Genomic DNA, 24,876 nt, shown 5'->3' with positions numbered 1-24,876 from the left:
TATGTTGCATTAGTTTATGGCATTACCGTTAGTCATAGTTCAGGTAGACTGCAATGAAATAACTCAGAGAAGTCTGCAAACTATGAAAAGAGATTTCAGGGGTTTAGGGCAATTAGTTCAAGGGGTGGGAGCACAAGTGGTGTTTGCTTCCATACCTTCTGGGGTGGTGAAGGACACAGAATGGGCTAGGAAAACACAGGTGATGAATAATTGGCTGAGAAGTTGGTGTAGAGAGAGACACTTTGGGATTTTTGACCATGGGGCAGTTTATTCAGCTCCTGGCCTGTTATCTGTTGATGGGATGCACCTGTCTCAAATGGGGAAACGAATCCTAGCACAGGAGCTAGCTGAACTCATTGAGAGAGCTTTAAACTAGCTGTGACGGGGGTAGGGGATAAAACAGGGCTCTCCAGTAAAGAGCCTAAGGAGGCTGTGCTGGAGAAAGGGGGTGAGGCAGATATCTCAGCTGAAGTGCATCTACACCAATGCACGCAGCATGGGCAACAAACAAGAAGAGCTTGAAGCCATTGTGAAGCAGGCTAACTATGACCTTGTGGCTATTACAGAAACATGGTGGGACCTCTCCCATGACTGGAATACTGGGATTGATGGCTACAAGCTCTTCAGAAGGGATAGACAGGGAAGAAAGGGTGGTGGCATAGCTCTATATATCAAAGAGTGTTTTGATGTTGAAGAGCTTGAGGTTGGAAATGATAAAGTAGAGTCCCTGTGGATAAGGATCAGGGGGATGGCCTTTAGGAGTGACATCGTGGTGAGGGTCTGTTATAGACCACCTAGTCAGGATGAAGAAATAGACGAGGTGTTCTATAAACAACTAGTAGATGTTGCACGATGGCCAGCACTCATTCTCATGGGGGACTTCAACTTCCCTGACATATGCTGGAAATATAATACTGCGCAGAGGAAGCAGTCCATGAGATTTCTAGAATGTGTGGATGATTGCTTCCTGACACAGCTGGTGCAAGAGCCTACCAGGGGAGATGCCCTGCTACACCTGCTCTTCACTAACAGGGAAGGACTAGTAGGGGATGTGAAGGTTGGAGATTGTCTTGGCCAGAGTGACCATGAAATGGTGGAGTTTGCTATTCTGGGTGATGTCAAGAGGGTGACTAGCAAAACTATTACCTTGGACTTCCGGAGGGCAGACTTTGACCTGTTCAGGGTGCTTGTTGCAAGGGTCCCTTGGAACTCGCTCCTGAGGGGTAAAGGAGTCCAGGAAGCCTGGATGCTCCTCAAGATGGAAATCTTAAAGGCACAGGAGCAGGCTGTCCCGGAGTCCCGTAAGTCGAGCCAGAGGAGAAAAAGACCAGTGTGGATGAACCGGGAACTTTTGTTGAGACTCCGAGAGAAAAAGAGAGTCTATGTCCTCTGGAAGATGGGACAGGCTACTCAGGGAGAATACAGAGAACTGGCCAATATTTTCAGGCAGAAAGTTAGAAATGCTAAAGCCCAGCTTGAACTTAGACTGGCTACTGCTGTAAAGGAGAACAGGAAATCTTTTTACAAATATATTAACAGCAAGAGAAAAACTAAGGAAAATTTCTCTCCTTTACTTGATGAGGCTGGGAATGTAACCACAGATGATAAGGAAAAGGCTGAGGTTCTCAATGCCTTCTTCACATCTGTCTTTAATAGACAAAGCAGTTGTCCACACGGTACTTGCCCTGACATGGAAGTCCGGGACGGGGTGCATAATGCACCCCCTGTGATCCAAGCAGAGACAGTCAGAGACCTGCTCCTCCATCTGAACTGCCACAAGTCCATGGGACGAGATGGGATCCACCCAAGGGTGCTGAGGGAGCTAGCAGAGGTGATTGCCGAGCCACTTTCTGCCATCTATCATCATTCCTGGTTATCTGGAGAGGTCCCACAAGATTGGAGGCTTGCCGATGTGACTCCCATCTACAAGAAAGGCCGTAAGGAAGACCCGGGGAACTACAGGCCTGTCAGCCTGACCTCGGTATCAGGGAAAGTTATGGAGCAGATGATCTTGAGGGAGATCACACGACACGTGCATGGCAACCAGGCGATCAGACCCAGCCAGCACGGGTTCACCAGGGGCAGGTCGTGCTTGTCCAACCTCATCTCCTTCTATGACTGGGTGACCAGACTGGTAGATGAGGGAAAGACTGTTGATCTAGTCTACCTGGACTTCAGCAAGGCCTTTGACACGGTCTCCCACAGTATTCTCCTGAGGAAACTAGCAGCCCCTGGTGCGGACAGGTTCACTCTTCTCTGGATGGAGAACTGGCTGGAGGGCCGTGCCCAGAGGGTAGTGGTTAATGGAGTTAAGTCCAGCTGGCGTCCTGTTACGAGTAGTGTCCCCCAAGGGTCAGTTTTGGGGCCCATCTTGTTTAATATCTTTATTGATGACCTAGATGAGGGGATTGAGTGTACCCTCAGTAAGTTTGCAGATGACACCAAGTTGGGAGGATGTGTCAAACTGCCTGAGGGTAGGTAGGCCCTTCAGAGGGATTTGGATAGGCTGAACAGCTGGGCTGAGCTCAATGGGATGAGGTTCAATAAGACCAAGTGCCGGGTCCTGCACTTTGGCCACAATAACCCCATGCAATGCTATAGGCTTGGGGCAGAATGGCTTGAAGAATGTAGAGAGGAAAAGGACTTGGAGGTGTTGGTTGATGCTCGGCTTAACTTAAGCCGGCAGTGTGCCCAGGTGGCCAAGAAGGCCAACGGCATCCTGGCCTGTATTAGAAATAGTGTAGCCAGCAGGAGCAGGGAGGTGATCATCCCCCTGTACTCAGCTCTGGTGCGGCCACACCTCGAGTACTGTGTTCAGTTTTGGGCCCCTCACTACAAGAAGGACATTGAGGCCCTGGAGCGTGTTCAGAGAAGGGCAACAAAACTGGTGAGGGGTCTGGAGCACAAGTCTTATGAGGAGCGGCTGAGGGAGCTGGGATTGTTTAGTCTGGAGAAGAGGAGGCTCAGAGGAGACCTTATTGCACTCTACCACTTCCTGAAGGGGGGTTGTGGTGAGGAGGGGGTGGGCCTCTTCTCCCTGATAAATAATGACAGGACGAGAGGGAATGGCCACAAGTTGCGCCGGGGAAGATTTAGATTAGACCTGAGGAAACATTTTTTCTCTGAAAGAGTGGTCAGGCACTGGAATGGCCTGCCTAGGGAGGTGGTTGAGGCACCATCCCTAGCGTTGTTCAGGAAGCGTTTAGATGAGGTGCTAAGGGATTTGATTTAGTAGTTCAGTGGGTAGGGATGGTGATAGGAGGATGGTTGGACTAGATGATCTTGTAGGTCCTTTCCAACCTAATGAACCTATGAACCTATGAACTTTTCAGCTAGGATCAGACCTAGATTTTACAGCATCTCAGATGTCTTTACTACTAAGTCCTCAGACTTCCTTAGATCTGTATCTGGCCTGTTGGAAATGTTCACATGATATAGAGACACAAGGTAACATGTACCAACAGGATTTAAAGTTGTTTGTGAAACATACAGGCTTGGGACAATACAACTTCTGATCTCATATAATGGAAAACATTACAGTGAACTTGACCTGACTAACTACAATGCAGCGCTAATAACATGTTTTTTGCATTTGTGTCGCTGAAGGAAATCCTGTGAAATGTGACATTAAATTTTATCTATATTATCAGTCTTTAGCAGAAAGACATACTGAAGCTCTGCTTAGGGGACTGTACAAATCTTTTTTATTATTATTAATGCCAAGCAGAGCCACTTTGACATTATAGTTATTATTTTCTGAATTCATCTGTTCGTTTTCCTGGAACTTGAGAAAAATGTAGGTTTTATGTCTTATTTAATGAACTGTGGTTCACACTGAAATGGAATTGCAAGCTACTGTCAAACCAGTGATAATATGCCATCTGTGATGCTATACTAAATTGCTGGGCCAAGTATTTTGCTGGTATAAGTCAGCACAGTTTAACTTATATCGGTAGAATCTTTTGATAAAATCTGAAACAACAAGTTCATCCAGACAAATGATCGTTCCTTTCTAGCTCCAGAATCAAAGTGCAGATTTTGGAAGTTGTCTTCCAGCCTGTAAGAGTGTGAAAGAAAAGAAAACAAACAAAAAAAGCAACAGTCCTTTTAAAAAGAAATACTCAAATATCTTAATATGAATTATTGTGTTCTGCCTGCCTCTACACATTAAACTGTCTTTAGCACTATATTAATCCCCAGACCTTCTCAGAAACTCATGTGTAAGCTGAGTATTTCTGCTTGTTGATGCTTAAGATCATTCCTGTAAACATCTGAAAATGGATATTTAATTGGACTCAAAGAACAGTCATCTCTTGGCTCTTTCACCAGTACAATAACAAGCTTTCTTGTATTATTTCTGCACGAATACCTTAGGTTGTTCAAGTATCAATCTGTATTTAGCGATTCCCTTTGCTTTTCTATGAGGACAAGATGTCACAATGAAATAACTGTTCTGCCTCCATTCTACTTCTTAGGGGACAAACACAAGTCTTCTAAATAAATAAATAAATGGCATATATCTCAAGATAGAGATGGCCTAACCATGGAATAAATGCTAGATGCATTTCCAGTCATTTGCCAAGAAAGAGAGAACAAGGCTTTTTGGTGGGTACTTAAGGTGTTCTGTAACTTATCTTTGCTGTAACTTTTTTCACTGTGCTTTAAAGTTATGTAGAGTGACATACATAGTTGTTAGGCATTTTCAGGCATGCATTTGCCTGTGGCTGAGGTATAGAATTAGATACTTCTAAGCCTCTTCCAAGCCATACTATTCTATAGTCCTATGATTAGCAATGATGAGCACAATACAGATGCTATGATCGTACTGCTCATGACAGGGTGTGATAAGAAACTTAGATCAGCTCAGCACTAGGACAAAGTAGCAGACAAGTAAGAGGTAAGTAGCACACACATGTTCAGAAAATTCCCAAACTCTAAGCTGTATAGCTAACTGGAAAATCCAGCCTTTTTGTAGGGAAACACTGAGCTGGGACCTTTTGCAAATACACAGTAATAGTTGCAGATATACCCATGATGTACAGTAAAAGTTCTGAAAAGAGAGAAGGTAAAACCTTGATCTCTGGAATTAAAATAGCTTTCCTATTCCTAGCAGTGTAAGAGATCACACAGTATCACAGGATCATAGTGGCTGGAAGGGACCCTGGAGATAGTTTAATCCAACCCCCTGCTATAGAAGGTTCTCTACTGAAGGTCACACAGGAAGGTGTCCAGGTAGATTCTTTCTCTAGAGGACACTCCGCTGCTCTCCACCCATCTAACCATCCAGTCATGGCATCGTAGAAGGCCACCAGACAGTCAAGCATCATTTAGCCTTGGAGAACCCATGCTGACTATTCCTAATAACCTTCAATTCTTCCATGTGTGCTGAAAGATATGTGCTCCTTCATCTGCACAGTTTCCACTCCATACACTCCTGGGATGTGTTTAATCTTTGGACAGAAAGGACATTGGTTATACTGAATGGAGAAATAAGCTTCAGTCTTGAACTCTGTACCATTTTTTATGGTAAGCATGAGCAAACCATGTGAATAGTCCTGTGTTTCTTCCATGCTTCTTGCAGGAGCAATGTAGAAGAAAGTTGTAAAGGTGAGTAAAGAATAATTCCTCCATAACATCTGTCAGCTTACAAGGGCAGACTGTTCTCAGAGTAGCAGGCTGGACCTGGTTCCTGTCTCACTGCCAAGGGCAATTATGTTGGAAGAAATGGAAAGTGGTAGCACTCTGCTGCTAGGCTTAAAAGCATTATGTGGAACGTGACACTGAAATTAGAAATAATACCAGATTTCTGCCACCTGGACATGCATTCTATCCAACAGGTAGGCCAAATATGAATAGGCTCAAGAAAACATTTTCACAACAAGAGAGTAAAGATGCAGTATAAGGCAGAAGAGGTCTGCAGGCCATAGCTGAACTGCCGGTGATATTTTTCTGGTCATAGCACTACTCAGGCAAATAACCCTCAGGACTTTGCACGTATCAGAGACACATGCTAATGCCTAAGGCATTTAGATAAGAAAAGAAATAGATTTATGGAAACTATTCAGTAACAAGATGTTAAGTGTGCGCAAGGCTAACAAACGCTATCAGGAAGTAGGAGGCCCTGTATTATATGTTTACACAATACATGTCATACACACTGCTTTACATGATGTGATAAATCACTAGTTTATATGCACAGTCTGACATACCTTAAAAATATCAGTGAAAGATTGCATTGTAAACCAGCTTGTCACTGCTAATTCTCTAAACGTCTAGTGACAATGTTTTGGTCTATGTTGGTATTGTTTGTCCTTTTTTAGAAAGTGACAGTGTAGCAAATATCAAAACAGGAATAAGGAAACATGGATAAAGCATTAGTTTAACTGTGCTCATTCTTTCTTGTGGCAGAACTAGTGTTAGACATCTGCAGTCTTCTGCTGCTGAAGAATGCACCTTTTCCCTCAGCATCTGAAGTAACAACTCACAGTGTTACCTGGTTGTCTGTTGCACTGCTCCAGACTATGCCAGACCATGTCTCTAATAGTTTATACCAAATAAAATATGTGTAGATTTTCTCTATGACCTGACTTATATTTAAAAAAACAACAGGTAGAAATTCAATTTTTTGTGTGTGTTTTATCCAGCATCTGACACAACTTTGTAGGTGATTTTTAAACCCCAGAACCCTCAAATGAAAAATGTCTGCCTTCAAAAAAGCAGATAAATTAAATGGTTTGCTCAAAAACGTATAGAAAAATCAGTAGAAAACCAGGAGTTGAACAAAAATGAATAGCCTTATCTCACCATTTCTAGTATCAGCCACTGTACTAGTCATCATCACTGTCTTTGTAATGTAATGCATAGCAGTGTGTGTTTGCTTACACTGATGCTCCACCATTAGCAAATTCATTTGTTAACACCTTCTTTTTCTGAAGATAGAGTAATGTTAAAATAAAATTTTTCTATGTAGATTATTCTTGCCTGTAACGATTACCTCTAGATTCCCATGTGATTCGCTGTGTTTTTCTTTTCTTTTTCCTTTTTTTTTTTTTAATGCCATGAATACAATGTGTACAAGCAAGAACAACTGTGTTTGTTTGTTTTGAGTGTTGGTTCTTTTAGTATGATTTGCGGTGTTTTTCTGAAAGAGAGGTTATGAGGATAACCCGAAAATACAGTCCTCTGTTTAAGGGAAGTCTAGCAGGGGCTTTAGTTTTTTTTAATTATTGTCATCCAGGTTGAACACTAGGGGTCATATTTAGATAACCACTGACATACTGTAGAGCACATCCAGGAGAAAAAATAACCACACACTCTCACCAGTGATCTATGAAGGCTGAACAATTCACAGAGGAACAGGAGTGATTTTATTAGTATATAGTGCAAATGCTGGTTTGTTCTAAAGTGCTGGGTTGGCTCCTGTATTTCTGTGCTCCCACTTTGAGTTCGGAAACAAGACAGGAAGGCTCAAAACATGCTCACAGCACCAGACTAGCACTATCTTTTCCCTAGAGGAGATTTTTCCTGCTCAGACATCTCAGGATACATGATCTGTCCTTGTATTTTCAGTGCCACATCAGTTTCAGGGCAGGAAAAGTGGGGAATAACAATTCTGTTGTTGAGTCAAGATGTTCCTGTTCATTAGTCAACAAAGTTCATTTAGGACCAGATTTAGAGGCAGTATCATCAGTTCTTCTACTAAGTTTTTGTCTACATAATTTTATTCTTTTTTTTTTCAGTGACTTAAGTCTCTACAAAATTGAGCTGACTTCAAGCAAAGTAACTGGACGTTGCTCCTAGGAGATATTCAGGAACCCAGATAGTAACACTGTGAGGAGCACATGTAGCATAACAATTTTTTGTAATTTTTACATAAGTAGAAAAGACTGAAGGAGATACGTGCTTCTGTGGAAGTGTGAAGAAAGTTGGCTCATATGGTGATCATGAGATAATGGAAATGGTCTGGCTGATGTTTCTGCGTTGATACTAACCCCAGCTATGTAATGAAGCCTTTACAGTTGGAGATTTCTTATGCCCATGTTGGCACAAATTCTCATAGTTTTGCTTTTGAGATGGCTTGCTGCATTGTGCTACTGGAGGTCTAAACAATGAAATGTAATTACCAGAGAATAAGTGTTTGGTCATGTCTAGTCCCCTTCTGTCTGCATGGCCTGCTTGTTTCCTACATTATAGTTTCCACTGCTTTGTCCAATCACCTTAAAACATCCTAAGTACTGGAGTTTCCACCATTTCCTTTAGGAGGCTATTTCACAATTTAAAATGTCTTGCTGTCAAGAAGGTTTTCCTGACATTCATCCTAAAATTTCCTTCTCTTAATTTCATCTCATTATTTCTAATTAAACACCCATGTAAATAATTCATTCCCACAATCAAAAGCCAGACTGAGAACTGAGGCTGAGAAGAGAGATGGGAACCTGAATATATCCCTACCCTGTTTGATAAATGCAGAACCACATAACAGTCTAAAAATTCTCATTTCAAATTTAAAATGATGACAATATGTAATATGTGCAGTTCGTTTGAATATGTATACTGTCGAAAACATGAAACAGAACTGAAACAAATAAGCAGTTCAAGACAAGTACAAGGCAGTGGATTTTCACTACCCTAAAGCTTTTTTAAGAACATTTACTGCTATTCCATGCTAAAGATATGGTGTGATGTCTTTTTCTGAAAATATACTCGCATCTTTAACTATCCTCACTGTTTTGTGTATTCTTGTATTACTGCTTGACTGCTGTACCTCTTTTTTATGCAGATAACAAGTTACTCCAGGGGCTTAGTAATAACAAGCTGCCTCTCAAAGTAGGAAATAATGACCAGGTGTGGTGATGAGAGCTACTGAATTTGTAGATTTGGCACTTCTGGCAATAACAAAAGATTGTTTTTTGTCCTGATTAAGTTCTGATTTACCTCTCTTGCACTGACAATTAGCTCTCTTGTACTTTCAAACTGAGTATGTTGTCTTTCATTTCCCTTCTCAAGAACAGTTGTGAGATATTACTAATTTACGGTGCTTTGACTCAGTGAAGTAATTGGTGAAATAGTTAAACTTCAAAATATTCTGCATGAAGCAAAGGAAAACAAACTCTATTGACTTAGAAATATACTGGTATAGACCAAATAAAGACTGTTGAAACATAGGTTTGTAGAGGAGATGAGAAAACATAATTTACAGTCTTGATTTTTTTGTGCTCCAGCAAAGAAAAGCAGTTCACAACACAGAGCCATACCAAACATGGCTGTTCCCAACTTGCAGACAGTTGGGCATGGTGGAGTAGGATAGCTCTAAGCAATTGGCACATGAGGAGAATGGGGTAGCAACCTCTTCAAGCTCATCGTAGCTACGCAGGTTTGATCTGGGAGCATGCTGCAGCATGGTGCAGGCCTCAGCATGGGAGAAGGAGCACAGGCCCAGCTCACCATGTGCAGGTCTGGCCGGACACTGCTCCAGCTGCAGGTCACAGTGGAAGGCCTCCTCCTCAACCTGCCTCATCTGGAGCAGAGATAAAGCAGATGGGACAAGTCAACAGAGGCAAGCTGGAGGCTGAAAGAACAGGCACAAGAGTCATGCAAAAACATCTGTACTTGCTATATTACTGTCTTCCAATAAACAATCACATAAACAGCGCTTGTGTGGTCAATCACAAGCTGGACATCTTTTAAAGACTGTTAGGATGGTCTTGTCTTGGGAACCATGGGCTATGCTAAACCTTAAGTAGGGACATTTGCTGTGAAGGTGAAGACAGTGGACCATGTCTGGGTACTGAAGCCATTGGCTGACTCTTCAAGTAACAGTTTCCTTGATTGGGATTTGCAAAGGCCCCTAACAAATCGAAGAAGTGCCTGAACATCCTCACTTCTTTCCAATAGGGATTGAGGAATTCAATACTTTGTGAGAACTGGGTAATATTCAGTGTCACCTTTTACTGCAATTTGATGCAAAGTAAAGAAAATATTCCTCTAGCAAATTGTAGCTGGAGAACTATTTAAGTACAATTAAATTCATGCTTTTGATATTGTAAGCACTAAGACCATTTTCTGCAACCTGCTTATCTAGGATCTTATCTGAAGCACATTAACACTATTTACTGATTCATTAGGGAATGCACCACAGTGCACCACTAGTACATTTTGACAAAATGTAATCACTCTACTTTGTCAAACAAGCATATAAAAGGCAAAAACTGCAATATATTATTATGAAAGTATTCATTTAAGGATATGTTTTTCAAAATGTAATCATCGTAACTATTTGCTTAATGTTGACAGAATGCTTACTGCTCTGCAATAACAAATAAAAATCATATTTTAATATCTTTGTGCCAGCAACATAACAAAGAAGAGGCATGATGGAAAAGAATGGATATATTAAAGTAATTAATCTGAATTATTGCTGTGAACTTGCAATTTTATGGCTATTGTAAAAGGAATGAGTTTTCCAAATGGATTGAGTGGAAAGAGCTGTAAGTTTGGTGAGGTATAATGAAGAGGTTTCAAAGTAGAGTTTCCAGACTGTAAAGCTCCTGCCATAGCTTTGATATGAAAGCAGTGTTGCAGAGGCTGAAGCCCATTATCCTCAGGTTGTTTTCTTCTGTCATTTCCAGGTATCCTATTTAGCTATCATCTGAACAAAACTACAGATGATAAGGTGAATGTCCACTAATTCTTGCCCCTTTCCCCATCCTTTTTCTGAATATGAATCATACTGACGAGAGTGTGGAATTTAAATACATTTTCCTTGTAAGAAAGCACAAGAAGGTAGCAGGAATCCTAAATAATTAAATAATCCTAAATAATAATGGGAGTGAAAACAAAGAAAAGCTGAGATGTCAGAGAGGGTAATTCCCTGCATTTCTATGAGATGTGCCAGTGCAGATTGCAGTACACCAGGACTGTCCTCAGATTAAACAGCTGATACCCTTTGAGCAAAACCTAATCTGGCAACTGCAGGTAGTACTGGGGGAGGAGGAGCATTCCTCATGGAGGTGTAATCCAGAAGGTTTTTAAATGATCCAAGGTGACACTACACTTGTCAGAAGTGGCCCACTGCTTTCCCTCCTCCTATGTTCCTGTTACTTCCCTTGTGTCAGACTTCGGCAGTCAGTCAGGCAGGCATAACATCACGTTTCACTGTTTTGTCTTTTCTTTACCATTTGTAACAGTGTAAAATATAGCTGACTATTTCATCCCGGGTAGAAAAAGCAAGCACAATCCCTCCCTGTGGGTGCAGCATGGCAATTCTGCTGTTTCCAGGTGACCAACAAACACAGACCATTACTCTCCCCTTTGGGATAGCTGAATCACTGCAGTGAGTGATGAAAGGACAAGGGGAAATGGCCACAAACTGAAGCACAGGAAGTTCCACACAAATGTGCGTAAGAACTTCTTCACAGTGCAGTGACAGAGCAGTGGCACAGCTGCACAGAGAGGTGGTGGAGTCTCCTTCTCTGGAGACGTTCAAGACCCACCTGGATGCCTACCTGTGCAACCCGGGCTAGGGAGCTGCTTTGGCAGGGGGCTGGACTCAATGATCCCCAGTGAGGTCCCTTCCAGCCCCTACAATTCTGTGATTTTGAGTGGGACTGTAACTCAGTCCCAATATCTCAGCACTGCCTGTGGGACACTTTCTGCCCTGCAAAGTGCCTGTAGTACACTGCCCTAGGAGAACAACTTCAAGTGTGGGGGAGCATGCTGGGAAACTTTGTGTGTATGTAGAGAATGCCTGGTGTTTTCCATCCTTATGTCCCAGTCCCTACCATGAGAAGGAGGGAGCAAACAGGCTCACGAGACTGCTGTAACAAAGGCACAAGAGTAAGATCTGCACAACAGCATTTTGACCATTTCCAGCAATGGATGATATATTTATGAGGGGGCTCTGCTCCTGCTTTGTTCTGTAATAGGATGTGAAATGTCCAAGGGCAGGTCACACCTCACCATCTGGTGGCCTTCTGTAATGGTGTGATAACATCACTGAACAAGGGGAAGGCAACTGATATCATCTACCTGAACTTCTGCAAGGCTGCTGACATGGTCTTACACCTCATCCTTTTCTCTAAATTGGAGAGATATGGGTTCAGAGGGTGGATTATTTGGTGCATAAGAAATTGGTCACAGCCAAAGGGTTGTGGTGAATGGTTTTATGTCCAGATGGAGGCTGGTGACGAATGATGTCATGCAGGAGTCTGTCTCGGATCTGATACTCATTAATATCTTTGTCATTTACATAGATGATAGGATGAACTGCACTCTCAGGAAATTTGCAGACAGCACTGAGCTGAGTGGTGCAGCTGAGATGGCAGAAGTAAGGGATGCCATCCAGAGGAACCTCGACAAATTTGAATGTTGGGCCTGGGTAAATCTAATGAAGCTCAACAAAGCCAAGTGCAAGGTTGGGGGGCAATCCCAGATATGTCTACAGAAGAACTGCTGAAGAGCAGCCCTACAGAGAACAACTTGGGGGTCCTAGTGATGAAAAGCTTGACATGAGCCAGAAGCATGCTCTTGCCACCCAGAAGGCCAATAGTATCCTGGGCTTCATCAAAAGAGGGTTGTCGATCAGGGAGAGGGAGGGGATTGTCTCCATCTGCTCTGCCCTTGTAAGCTCCCATCTGGAGTATTGCGTCCAGGTCTGGTGTCCTCAACACATGAAAGATATGGAGCTTTTGGAATGGGTCCAGATGAGGGCCACAGAAGTGATCAGAGGACTGAAGCAGCTCTTCTACAAAAACAGGCTGAAGGAACTGGGCTTGTTTAGCCTGGGGAAGAAAAGGCTGAAGGGAGAACTTGTTATGACCTTCCAGTATTTAAAAGATTATAAACAGGAGGGAAGTCAACTTTTTACATGGGTAGATTATGATAGGACAAAGGGGGACTGGTTTTAAACTAAAGGAAGGCAATTTAGATTAGAAGTTGGAGAAAATTTTTTCTCAGAGCTGGTGGTAAAGCACCGGGACACATTATACAGAGAGGCTGTATATGCCTCATTCCTGTAAGTGTTCAAGGCCAGGTTCAGATGGCCAGACCAGCCTGGGCAGCCTGATCTAGTGTTTGATCTTGCAGTCATCAACCATACTCATGGCAGTAGTTTGTAACTACATCATCCTTGAGATTCCTTCCTCTCCAAGCCATGCTATGATTCTACAATTCTATGATTCTCTCTTTTGTGACTGTAGAGTGCTTAAAATCTTGTCCATTTGTGACACTGCATTTTTTGAAGCTTGTGAAAAGGATGGGGCACACCTAAGACTAAGACAACTCTTGCTTAGTGGATTATGGGAGCAAGCTATTAACACTCACAAGTGAAGGATCATTGTGTGGCTGACATCTCCATTTATTTGTTTTAGTGTCAGCTGCTAGCAAAGAAGACGGAAAAGAATTCTGCTGTGGGAGAGTGAGTAGGAAAGAAAAATGTCTTCATATTTTGTGGATTGTTTTTTTTTATTAGTGCAATAAAGAAGTTATGGGAGTGTTCTATTTCCTAGTCACAATAAAAATGTTGAAAGTAATTGATGGGTACTTCAAATCCAAATTTTATTGCTCTTGAAACAGTAACATAAAAGTTCATAAAACCTAAAGATTATTGAAATATCTTGCGGACGAATATGTCATTGAAAGACGAATTTTGCTTTGGATTTTTTAAGAACTTATACATGATACCAAACCTGATTTATTAGCATAGTGTATCTAATTAATCTAATATTTCTGAAACGAATGAAAACAAACACTAAACTAACATGAAAAACAGTGAAAAATATGTGGATTTGAAAAAATAATACTACTGAAATTAAATAATCAAGTACTCCTGGTTCTACTGGGGTAAAAATGGCTAACCAAACTTGCTCTGAAAGTGCCTGGAGACTGCTCCTTGCTGTGGAGTTGGGACCCTTATTTACACAGACACTCCATTACACCCTCATGGTGTAATGCACATGCTATAATACCCACACTCGGACATGGATACTAAAGGAGTAGTTCAGCCTTTGTACCATGTGGATACAACAAATTATCATGGGCAACTGTCCCTCAATGACTGCGATCCTCCACTTCTCATGCTGTTCTGAGCAGTGACTCTGAGCACTGAAAAAAACAACAAAACATTGGCTTATTTGAGTGTGTTTGGTTTGTTGTTTTTGTTGTGTTATTTTGTAATCCTGACATACATTCATATGCATTCCTGAAAATGCATCTTACGGAAGGAGCTGAAAATCACATGCTCTTACAAGGACAGTCACGGTTTCCCCTACAACGCCTAGCCTGAAGTTTGCTCCTTCTTCCAGCTCACAGAATGCCTTGGTCTGTAACAGATTTAAATTCAGTTTATCTTCTGATCCATTGGCTATCCAGAGATTGTGGGAAATGAATTTTGACCTTGTTCCCTTTCACTCAAATTTACGGTTCCCTGCTATTCCAAGTTGCTATGTGGCAATTTTCAGCCAGAGCTGTTTTCTAGATTCTGAAAGAGTATCAGACCCTCTCCAAATAAAATTGCCTTATATCCCTGTTGTCAGCAGGAACCATGCACTCCCCTCAGGGTCTCCCCTCTCCTTCATCTTGAACCTTTCAAACTCCCATTTATTTTCATTCTGTTTTCATTCTGAGTGAAGAAAATCAAGACGCAGCCAGAATCAGGCATTTCACTTCTGATTTGGTTTCATCTCGAATGTGATTTCTGAGCAGGTTAGCAATTGGGAAAACCGGGTATATTGCTCTGAGTCCCCAGCATACAAACAAGTTAAAAGATGTTGAGTAGAGCACAGAGCTTTTCAGTAAGCACAGTGAAAAACTGACTTCCAGAGTGGCCAAGTACATATATATTGTCCATGTCCCTGTTTCACACACAGAATCAAAGCTCAAGCTGTTGGTTGGGAATGCATGTGATTTAGGAGGCAAAGCTTGGAAAACAACACTGAAGTTTGAAGTCATAATGTTTTTGCAATTTACATGTAAATTTTTGCTCATCATAGATTATTTTAGTCTTTAGACCAAAATAATAATAATGAAAAATTTCATAAGTGATCTAAAAATTCTCTATTAGAAAGCAGTCAGCTCAGGAGCCAGAGAAAACTTGAATTTGCTGTCATGTTATTTCTGCCATATAAAATAAGTTTTTAATATCCGTGGTTTTATCTGCTTGAGAAAGAAGATATTTCTTGAAGAAACAATAATTACAAGAAAAACAATTGGTGATAGCTTCTGCACAATAACTAAAAAATACTCATTAAATCCAAAATACTTCAGTTAACTTCAAAGGATTCATGCTGATATAAGAGATTAAGATCAGCTTTACAGTTATATAGGACAGGCTGGAACCAATCTAGACATGCATTATAAAAATAATAATCCACAACATAACTTTACATGTGGAAAATTAACAAAAGCAATATTGCAGCTGAGCATGAGGATAATTTGACTACCAGTTGCACCCTTTTGACAGCTATTTACAGAATTGTCTTGAGAGTGCTGATTCACTCCCACAACCTGAACTGTGACATTATAGTTATTAAGAAAAGAAAAGAGAAGAAATCCATTACTTATGCTATTGCTCTTTGTTAACCATCTGATTTAGAAGCACTTGGGCACACACTGCAGATATAACCTCTGTGGATGGGACAGCTGCCAAAGAGAGAGCATACAATTTATCCTCCTCCTCTCATGCCTGCAGCCTGGCAAATGTAGGTTGCCTCGTTATGCAAGCTACCAATCTCTGCAGTGTAGGTGGTTTGAGACAAATAGAAGAAAGACAAACAGCATATTTGAGAATGGAACAACAGGCTTGTCTGATGGCTTCCCCACGCTAAGGGATGACTCAGGAGCTCGTTTGGGTTTCTTTTCTCTTTCTCCAGATTATGAACCTACTCACTGCCAGAAGCTGCATGACAAACTGAAAAGGCCAACGTTGTATCTAGACGGAATGTTCAGCCTCAGGTAACTTTCCATAGACTGTAACCTACTGATTCTGAGTTTCTGTCCAGGGCTGGATTCACTGTGCTACTGTGTGGTTGGGTCTTGCTCCTGCTCAGGAAAGAATGCAGGTAGAATGTGTCAGGTCTGGGGAAAAACCTGCACAGCTGGATGTCACAGTCCCACAAACCAACGTGCAACTAACCAAGCACCACCAAAAACATAACAAGAAATGAAATTGTGATTTATTTATAAAGCATTTTAGATTGAGTTTCAGGGTTGAGAAAATCTCTCAATGGACTAGTGAAGAGGAAGCCATGCAGCACCAATGATTATGTGATAATGGGCTAACCTACGCCTGTGAAAATGGAAAAATGGTTTAACACATTAGAAAGAATGAGCTAATCAAGTCAGAAGTCTTGTAACAGCATAAAGAAATCAGACCTAACAGCACTTTTTATGAAGTATTTCTTATTCAAGGTAGACAGCAAATAAGTGGCAAAAAATATGGGACTGTCACCCTGAACAGCTTCTAATTTCCATTTCCATTGCTCTACCTCAGTCAGTAAGAGAAAATGTTCAGCATTCAAGTCTGCATAGCTGACAGGAGACAGAAATCCAGAGAGCACACTATCTTGCAAGCCTAACAATCCAAATGTAATGCTTATTCTGTAATGCCGGTCTTCAGTTCTGCCCAATTTTTTCTACCATCCATCTTTTTAATAAGATATGACTAACACCACATGTTGCTGGTCAAAACATCTCACCTACTTTACAAAGATATTAAAACTTCCCAAATCACTACAAACACACATACATGATTTCTCCAGAAATATCCCAGAGCCATGTAGCACTGTTTACTGAGTAATAACATCTTAGCAGGAATATTCTGATTATACAGAATGACCATCATGGTTTTCCATCAGGGTTTGCTTTTGGCATAAGAACCAAAGTCAGCAGTTCTTGATGAACAAAAGGGAAATGCACAGCTGAAGAAATCCCAGTGGCAAGACTTCTAGTGTAGTCTGAGGTTTTTCCCATAAATGTTTTTTTTTTCCTGTGCTTTAAGTTATAAACAAAATATTTTCCACAGAACAGTAGCAATCCCAGCTAAAATAAAAAAAAAAAGAGTGAGCTAAAACCAAGACTCTTTAAAACTTTTTGAAGAACAGAGGAAATCAGACAGATCTAAGTGTTCTGCTTTTACTTTCCCCTAATTATTCTTGGCTAGATGTCTAGTCGCTTTTTATATTCTGATAAATACACTGAATATCTGCTTGTGTGTCAGTCCCAATCCTCTGTCACATTCAGTCAATTTGTTTGCATTGACTACTGACAGTAACCCTTAATGCATGTGGGACCTAATACAATTATCTCTAGCTATGAGGAAATCTTGCAGCAGTCAGTGAAAGCATTCAACAAACAAGGACAGCAGGAGCACTATATCTGCTCTGCCTAGTATTTCTCTGGAGCCAGGAAACAAAACAAACCATGAAATACAAGAAACCCCAAACAAACAAATAAAAAACCCCAACTTTCCTTCCTTTTCCTTCCTTTCCTTTCCTTCCTTTCCTTTTTCCTTCCTTCCTTTCCTTTTTCCTGCCTTCCTTTCCTTTTTCTACCTTCTTTCCTTTTTCCACCTTCTTTCCTTTTTCCTTTTTCCTTCCTTCCTTCCTTCCTTTTCTTTCCTTCCTTCCTTTTCTTTCCTTCCTTCCTTTTCTTTCCTTCCTTGTTTTCCTTTCCTTCCTTCCTTCCTTCCTTCCTTCCTTCCTTCCTTCCTTCCTTCCTTCCTTCCTTCCTTCCTTCCTTCCTTCCTTCCTTCCTTCCTTCCTTCCTTCCTTCCTTCCTTCCTTCCTTCCTTCCTTCCTTCCTTCCTTCCTTCCTTCCTTCCTTCCTTCCTTCCTTCCTTCCTTCCTTCCTTCCTTCCTTCCTTCCTTCCTTCCTTCCTTCCTTCCTTCCTTCCTTCCTTCCTTCCTTCCTTCCTTCCTTCCTTCCTTCCTTCCTTCCTTCCTTCCTTCCTTCCTTCCTTCCTTCCTTCCTTCCTTCCTTCCTTCCTTCCTTCCTTCCTTCCTTCCTTCCTTCCTTCCTTCCTTCCTTCCTTCCTTCCTTCCTTCCTTCCTTCCTTCCTTCCTTCCTTCCTTCCTTCCGAATTCCTTCCTTCCGAATTCCTTCCTTCCGAATTCCTTCCTTCCTTCCTTCCTTCCTTCCGAATTCCTTCCTTCCTTCCTTCCTTCCTTCCTTCCTTCCTTCCTTCCTTCCTTCCTTCCTTCCTTCCTTCCTTCCTTCCTTCCTTCCTTCCTTCCTTCCTTCCTTCCTTCCTTCCTTCCTTCCTTCCTTCCTTCCTTCCTTCCTTCCTTCCTTCCTTCCTTCCTTCCTTCCGAATTCCGAATTCCGAATTCCGAATTCCGAATTCCGAATTCCGAATTCCTTCCTTTCTTTTCTTTCTCTTGGGAATAGAATGAGTAAAAAACTTAGAGATGCAATTTATCATAATTCATGCAGATGTGTACAGTTTTCCCAAGAGCTTTTCTGGATTCACTGCCCAGCAGCTGTAGATCAGAGATACACTGCTTGGTAGCAGTGGTGGTGGGTTTTCAGTGTCTCTGTTTTGTTCCCAGAAATGGCCATTTTGAAATACCCACAGAACTACAGCTTTAGCAAAATCTGAGAAGCTGAGTAGCGACTGAATAGTTGGAAAAAATATCATGAACTAAGGGACAGGAGAATATTTCAAAAATCATTACTACTATTTTAGTTCATATAAGATAGTGTACTTCAGCCAAGTTTGGTGACTGAAATATCTGAAATAGAAAAGACTGCAATTCCAGAGTGATCACAAAACTTAGATAAATTCATATTTTTCTCAAATTCATTTTTAAATGTATTGCCAGGCTTCCAGAAGAGATCATGTTGTATTACAGGAGCTAATAAGGCAAGAAACATAATAAAATATTAACAATCTTTTTGTTGTTATTTTCTGAAGTTTACAAAGAACAACGTATTTTCCACATTTTATGTTTGCTGAACCTAAGCTTATAAACATCTTAGGTTATTTCAGGTGTTACATTACAGTTAATGGACATGAGAGTACATGAACACTCTTAGAAAAGTAACAACACCAGGGAGGGCTGTATTATCTTCCCAGTACTACTAATAAAGATAGAATGCAACTTTTACTTTGGTCAGATGGCCATATTTGAGGAACTATGAAGAAATTTGGTAGATTCTTTGGCATCCTTCTACATGTTACGCTTCTGTAGATGCCACCCAACTCAGACACACAAACCAAAGCCAAGTTCTTTTCTACCACTGCCCTGAATAGGGCTTGCAGTTCTGCTCACATGAATCTGTGCATGCTAGAAGATGCATACACATCCTCTTAATCATACGATCTTATTTTACAATGTTTTTTAATGATAATGCCTTAATAAGAGCATTTGTGATGCTTACATACAAGGGTCAAGAAAAGCATGTGTTCAGATGACTTCAGACAGCGGCATTTACCAGAAATGAGCTTGCCCCAGGATGAGTTATATAGGTGACTTCAGATTATAGTAAGGTAGTTATTACCAGGAAAGACCTTCTCTTTAAAATGTTCTTAATTTCAATTTCCACTTTCTTTATCCGGAACAACAGAGAAATGCTGTTATAGTCTAGAAATATTAAAAGCTCATTAAAACGTTGATTATATATTACCTGATAGAAAAAAAAAAAAAAGGAATTAGATGAAAGTGTTATATTTAGTTGTACAAGCACATAGTGGGGAGAATACTCTAATCATACCATAATCATGAGACACAGATAGTTGTATAGTATTTTCTTACATTCTAACATTTTCTAATCTGACAAACTAAGTGAAAGCCAGTATGACTGCAATAATTAAAAAAAAAGGAATATATCATATCTTTCACACCTTGACAGTGCATGAAGTGCAAAGCAATATAACAAAGAGTAGTAGAGTAGCTGAATGTTGATAATTAGAGCCCCATTCTTAATGTTGCAGCGCAGAAGGGAAGTCCTTTAGATTCAGCTCTGTACACTGCTGATTCCATTAGCATTCTGCTGGCAGTCATGAGCAGTATACAATAGACATTCACTGCAGAAGAGTGGCTGGGAAAATATAGCAGAGTGACATATGGAGAACAATGAAGTGTTCTCCAGATGGTTTTTTTTCCTTCTTCTTTTTTATCTTTAAGTATTATTATTTTAAATTCCACAGGTGGACTATAACCCTGAAGGAAGATATTCATCTTATTGTTTCATAGACAATTCATATGTATGAAGACGTTCCCTAAAAAATTCAGGCAAGCATATGTGTTTTTTGCCTCTAGTCTCATTTTCTCAGGATGAACTGGAGTGTTATCGCTTCCACAGTTAACTCTGCTTTCTCTTATCTTTGCTGGGTGGTGGCACAAAGGCTTTTATTTGCAACCATTTTCTCATGCTTATTAGAGTGCTGAATGTGTATTATTTCATTCTTACTTTGAGATGTAAGCAAGCTTCCCTCCTGTCATTGGGAAGAGCATTTATTTCCTAACAAACTAAGAACAAATGAACAAACAAACAAACAACTACAGAGAAAAAAAGATAAGTTCTTAACACAGATGTTAGTCTGATGGGAGATCAAATGTGCCTATATGGACTGAGCATGACTGTAACCACAAATATGATTTTTTTGTCTGCTCTTCTGCCTAACACAGACAATTTATTGGACCTGGAAAGCAACTACACTTGAAGTTGTTCCCTTGTCTGCATTGGAACTGGGATTGCACTTCTAGGTACTTGTGTATGTGGATTCATTTTGGTAAAAGCACAGTGAGGAAAGGTGAAATAATGTATAAAGTGAAATAATGTATAAAACTCCTTCCAGAAATATATTCTTAAAACAAAATGTACTTGTCACTTAACAAAGAAACAAACAAACAACAACAATAACAAAAATTAAATGCCATAGTGTTATCCATTGTGACTTTGTTTGCTTGACTTCAGAAACTAAAGATTTTGGTCTTGCTATGTTTCTCCACAGTCATAAATTGTATGGGAATGATCTTCCAAGGTATTTTCAGTCATGAAAATGTCAGTAGCAAAGCCTCTCCCTCTTTCATTGTATTTTTTCTGGTGGCAGTGGTGAGAGATGGGCAGAACAGGTCAAGCATACACAGCTGTTCTGTGGGAAGGACTACCTGGACTCTGATGAAGCAAAGATGTTCTGAGCACTTGGCATAGCACTGTTTGACAAAGAGGGCTACCCACAGGAGTCTATTTCCCTTTGCCTTTCTGTTTCATCAGAGCTTGAAGTGTGGCAGTAGCAGCAGCATGCATTCAAGGGCACTGGCTTCAGCTTTCGGTGGTAGAAAGACTGCTGACAGGAGGACCTGAGGTGGGATGAGCATAGACCTTTACAGCTTCTGCTCTCCTTGCAGCACCACCAGGCTCAAACCTTTCAGAATATCAAAGCCACTTTATTAGTGAAGCAGCCATGTGGTTGTTTATGACCAGCATCTTAGCTTTGCAGTCCACAAAACTAAAAGTGAAACCTACATTGTGTAGAAGTAAGGAACAATGGGTAAGGGTCAATGAGGTCTGTGGCCTTTGAATATAGGGGGAATATAGGCATTCTGCAATGTGCTCCCAACAGAGAGAAACAAATTATGTCTGATATCAGTCTTCAGGCTCTCACAAATTCAGAATACCTGGCAAAGGAGTAGATAAAATAAACTTTAATAAGATGGAAGCTGCTATCATTTTTAAGAACTCATGAGGACAGTGGAAAAACTGTTTAAAAATAAAATCAAGTTTGATCAGCTATTATATTAACTCTTCAGCATGATATTTTAATTTGCTGGCTTTCTGTGCTTCTTTATTTTCCTTGTGCTTGGTATGCACTAGAACTCGGTTCCCAAGGGATTATAGAGTACTTCATTTACAGCACGTTCCCTAAGTATGTTGCATTCTTTTGCTTTTACAATTAACCTCTCACCACCAGGAAATGCTGGTGATGCTGTAAGGCCAGAGATCACCCGCAGCACCTGTACTGCTCTGTCAGCTGCTGATGTTCACAGTCAAATCTTCCAGTTTTAAATACTAAAATGAAAGATTTCTGCTGCTAGATTACTGCTGCTAGACATCCTCTGGAAACAGCATCAAGAACTGTGTGAAGGTACACAGGTGCCAAAGAGCTGCTTCCTATGTTGGTTTGCAGTTTTTCATTATTGAACAATAAAAGAAGCAATCTTTATAATCTGTATGGGGTAGGGTACCAGCTTGTCCTCCAATTAACAATGGATTTACAGCTGTAACTTAATTTGCCTTAGCATCATTCATCTAGCTGTCAATCCCACAGCAAAGTCTGAATGCACATTTTTTAGGGAAGAGCCTTTATTTTCCTGTCTGACAAAGAGCACAGTGCTGAATCTTGTCCACATGTAGTTCTGCCGTAGGTACCACATTACAGAGCAAACTAAAAACACAGGCCTTGTGACAGTGTGAAGATGTTTCCATGCAAGAACATGGGGACGAAAACAGATTATTGGGAAAAAAGGGAACATCTATTCGCTGTAGGTAGATTTCAAATAACAGATAAAGTTGGGGAAAAACCCAGAAGCGAACAAAACCAGCATGGAACACAATGGATTAATCTTATCCCAAGTATAACTGCAGCCAGCTGGCCAGTATCTCTTTGTCAGAATATGCTTGATGGGGAAAGAAAGAAACAAAGCAAAGTACAGAATGTGTTCTAGAAGACAGCACGTAGTTTTTACTTAGAGAAATCAGAATGCCTCCTACACATTACAAATCTTTGTGATAAATTACTTGTTACTGCAAGCATAATATCAGGATAGAATCCTTACCATTTTCATGCTCCCTCTTTTTGTGCTTTGTATTTAACAGCAGTTTGAGAATGTTCTACTGCTTTTCTTACAATCACTGAAGAGGGAGTTTAAGAAATCTGAGTCACTACTACTGTGCAAAGAAGATATGTGTACTCAGGTATGATCATTCTTGACTGGAGAAAAAGTCTGCATTGTCTGTACATGTTTATGACTGATTGTTCTGTGTGAGATATGGGTATCTTACACCTAGACAGTACTTCGGAAATTCATTTGTTTTAATGCAGTTACACGTAGCAAGCTGTAAAGGAGGTTTATGAAGCTAATAATGCAGATATAATACTTGAGGAATTCCTTTTGGTTTGGTTGTATTTATTTTTCCAAACATTTTGTTTGAGAGAAAATGAGATTGCTATCTGCTGTTTCCTTATTTTTTTGCAGGAAAGCAAAGGGTTGTTGACTTCCTCTCCCCTCCCTTCCTTCCTTCTTTCTGAAGGTACTGTACTCATCTGAAAAAAAGAGAACGAAATAATTGTTCCTGTTCTCTTTCTTAAGTCATTTGAAACACTGTCCCTGCTAGTTTTCTAAGTTTACTGCAACCTCTGCACAGGGGGAGAGGGAGAGAGAGAGAGATTACGAACACGAGAGCAGGTAGAGTGTAGGGCAAGATTCCTTCCAGCTTCAACATCTGGTAAGTTGAGTGAAAATGCTTTTATGGTTAACTTTTCAGAAGTGCAATATATGTATACTTTTGCATTAAGAAAAGGCATTTATCAGATACACATTTAACTGATAAGAAGATAATGATCATATACATTGACAAGCAGTATATTTATTCTACAAATGTCTCTAGTCTGTTTTTTTAGATACTGGTGATAACAACACGCGGTTTAACAAACATGGAAAGGAAAGTCTTTTCTGCTGAGGCTGATAATATTCATAATCTGCTGTGCATTTTGCATTTAGTGACTCTACCAGAATCTTGTTACAGGCTTCACTCACTTTATCCTGAATGTTTCAGCAAGCTGCGCTGGGCCAATGCTGAAATAATGAGAGAAGCCGTGTTATATGAAAATTGATGTATTTCGTATATCATCTGCCACTCCTGAGATCTGCACCAACCTGCCAACCTCCTGTGCTGCATGGAAAGATGTGTTACTAGGTCCTCTTTTTCCTTCAGATGGTATTGTGTTTATGATACTATGCATTTATCTCCACTAGTCTGTGTATATGAATAGTCTAGAAAGAGTGACAGTTAAGCTGTGCTAAGGCAGTTCCAGATTGTCACACGGATAAGAAAAAAAAGAAAGTAAGTTGTTGTTGCACAGTACGTAACTATGCTGATCACCAGCATAGGATGGACTCGGAAGTTGTCTGCTTTTTTGTCACTTGAATTGTAGGTATTGGTAGATTTTTTTTTCTTCTTGGGCATAAATGTTGCAGAACCATCAGAGTAGAGCATGAATTTAGTGATTAAATTAAAAGTGTATTTCAAATAGTGGAAGAAAAAATCCTCCCCCATGCTTTTATAAAAGTAGGATGCAGTGATAGGGGGAAGAATTAGGAAAGGTGATGATTTCTCCACAGGAGAGCTTGGCCATATTCTAACCCATTCTTTATTCAAGCTCTCTGAAGTGCAAAATGCTCTGCAGGGTGTCCAGAGCCCAGGCGGAGAAATCCTGGATGTCGGGCAGGCACTGTGGGGACTGTTGGGCAGCCTGACTGATCCTGTTCTTGGAGGGCAGTTGAGTTGCTCTGCCACCTTGACACAGCCCTCACCCCTTTCATCCCTTGCTCAATGAGTTGGCAGAACAGACCTTCCTACTCCTCCATCTGGTACATGTCTGTAGGTGATTCCATTGGAAGGAGTGTTCTGCCCAAATTCAACCTGATTCTTTGGTAAGTTGTAGATTGCCTTCACTTTAAGTGTAGCAGTCGGAGCTTGCTACTAAATACAGCATCCTTCTAGAATGTCATAGCTCAGTGTTTGGTTGAGTTCCATCCTGTTTGGTACCAGTTGGTAGGTTTACATGATAGTAGTTGTCCCTTCTTTGCTAATAGCATGAAAATGTCACATATTGCCATAAAAAATTATTTTTTATATATATATATAATAAAAATA

The 24,876-nt window shown here is 40.6% G+C and overlaps 1 protein-coding gene across 1 annotated transcript in view; it reads left to right on the top strand.

The window, feature by feature from the left end:
• Nucleotides 1-23,346: 23,346 nt before the first annotated feature.
• Nucleotides 23,347-24,876, top strand: part of ZNF366 (zinc finger protein 366) — a 31,427-nt gene continuing 29,897 nt past the window's right edge. The window contains exon 1 of the mRNA XM_065744202.1: nucleotides 23,347-23,445. The gene's annotated coding sequence lies outside the window, so the exon portion shown is untranslated. The remainder of the gene's footprint in view (nucleotides 23,446-24,876) is intronic.

The sequence above is a fragment of the Cyrtonyx montezumae genome, unplaced genomic scaffold, assembly GCF_038088225.1.
Source record: "Cyrtonyx montezumae isolate F1298 unplaced genomic scaffold, pur_monq_1.0 scaffold_30, whole genome shotgun sequence".
Lineage (NCBI taxonomy): Eukaryota > Metazoa > Chordata > Aves > Galliformes > Odontophoridae > Cyrtonyx > Cyrtonyx montezumae.
This window is presented reverse-complemented; position numbering and strand designations above follow the sequence as displayed.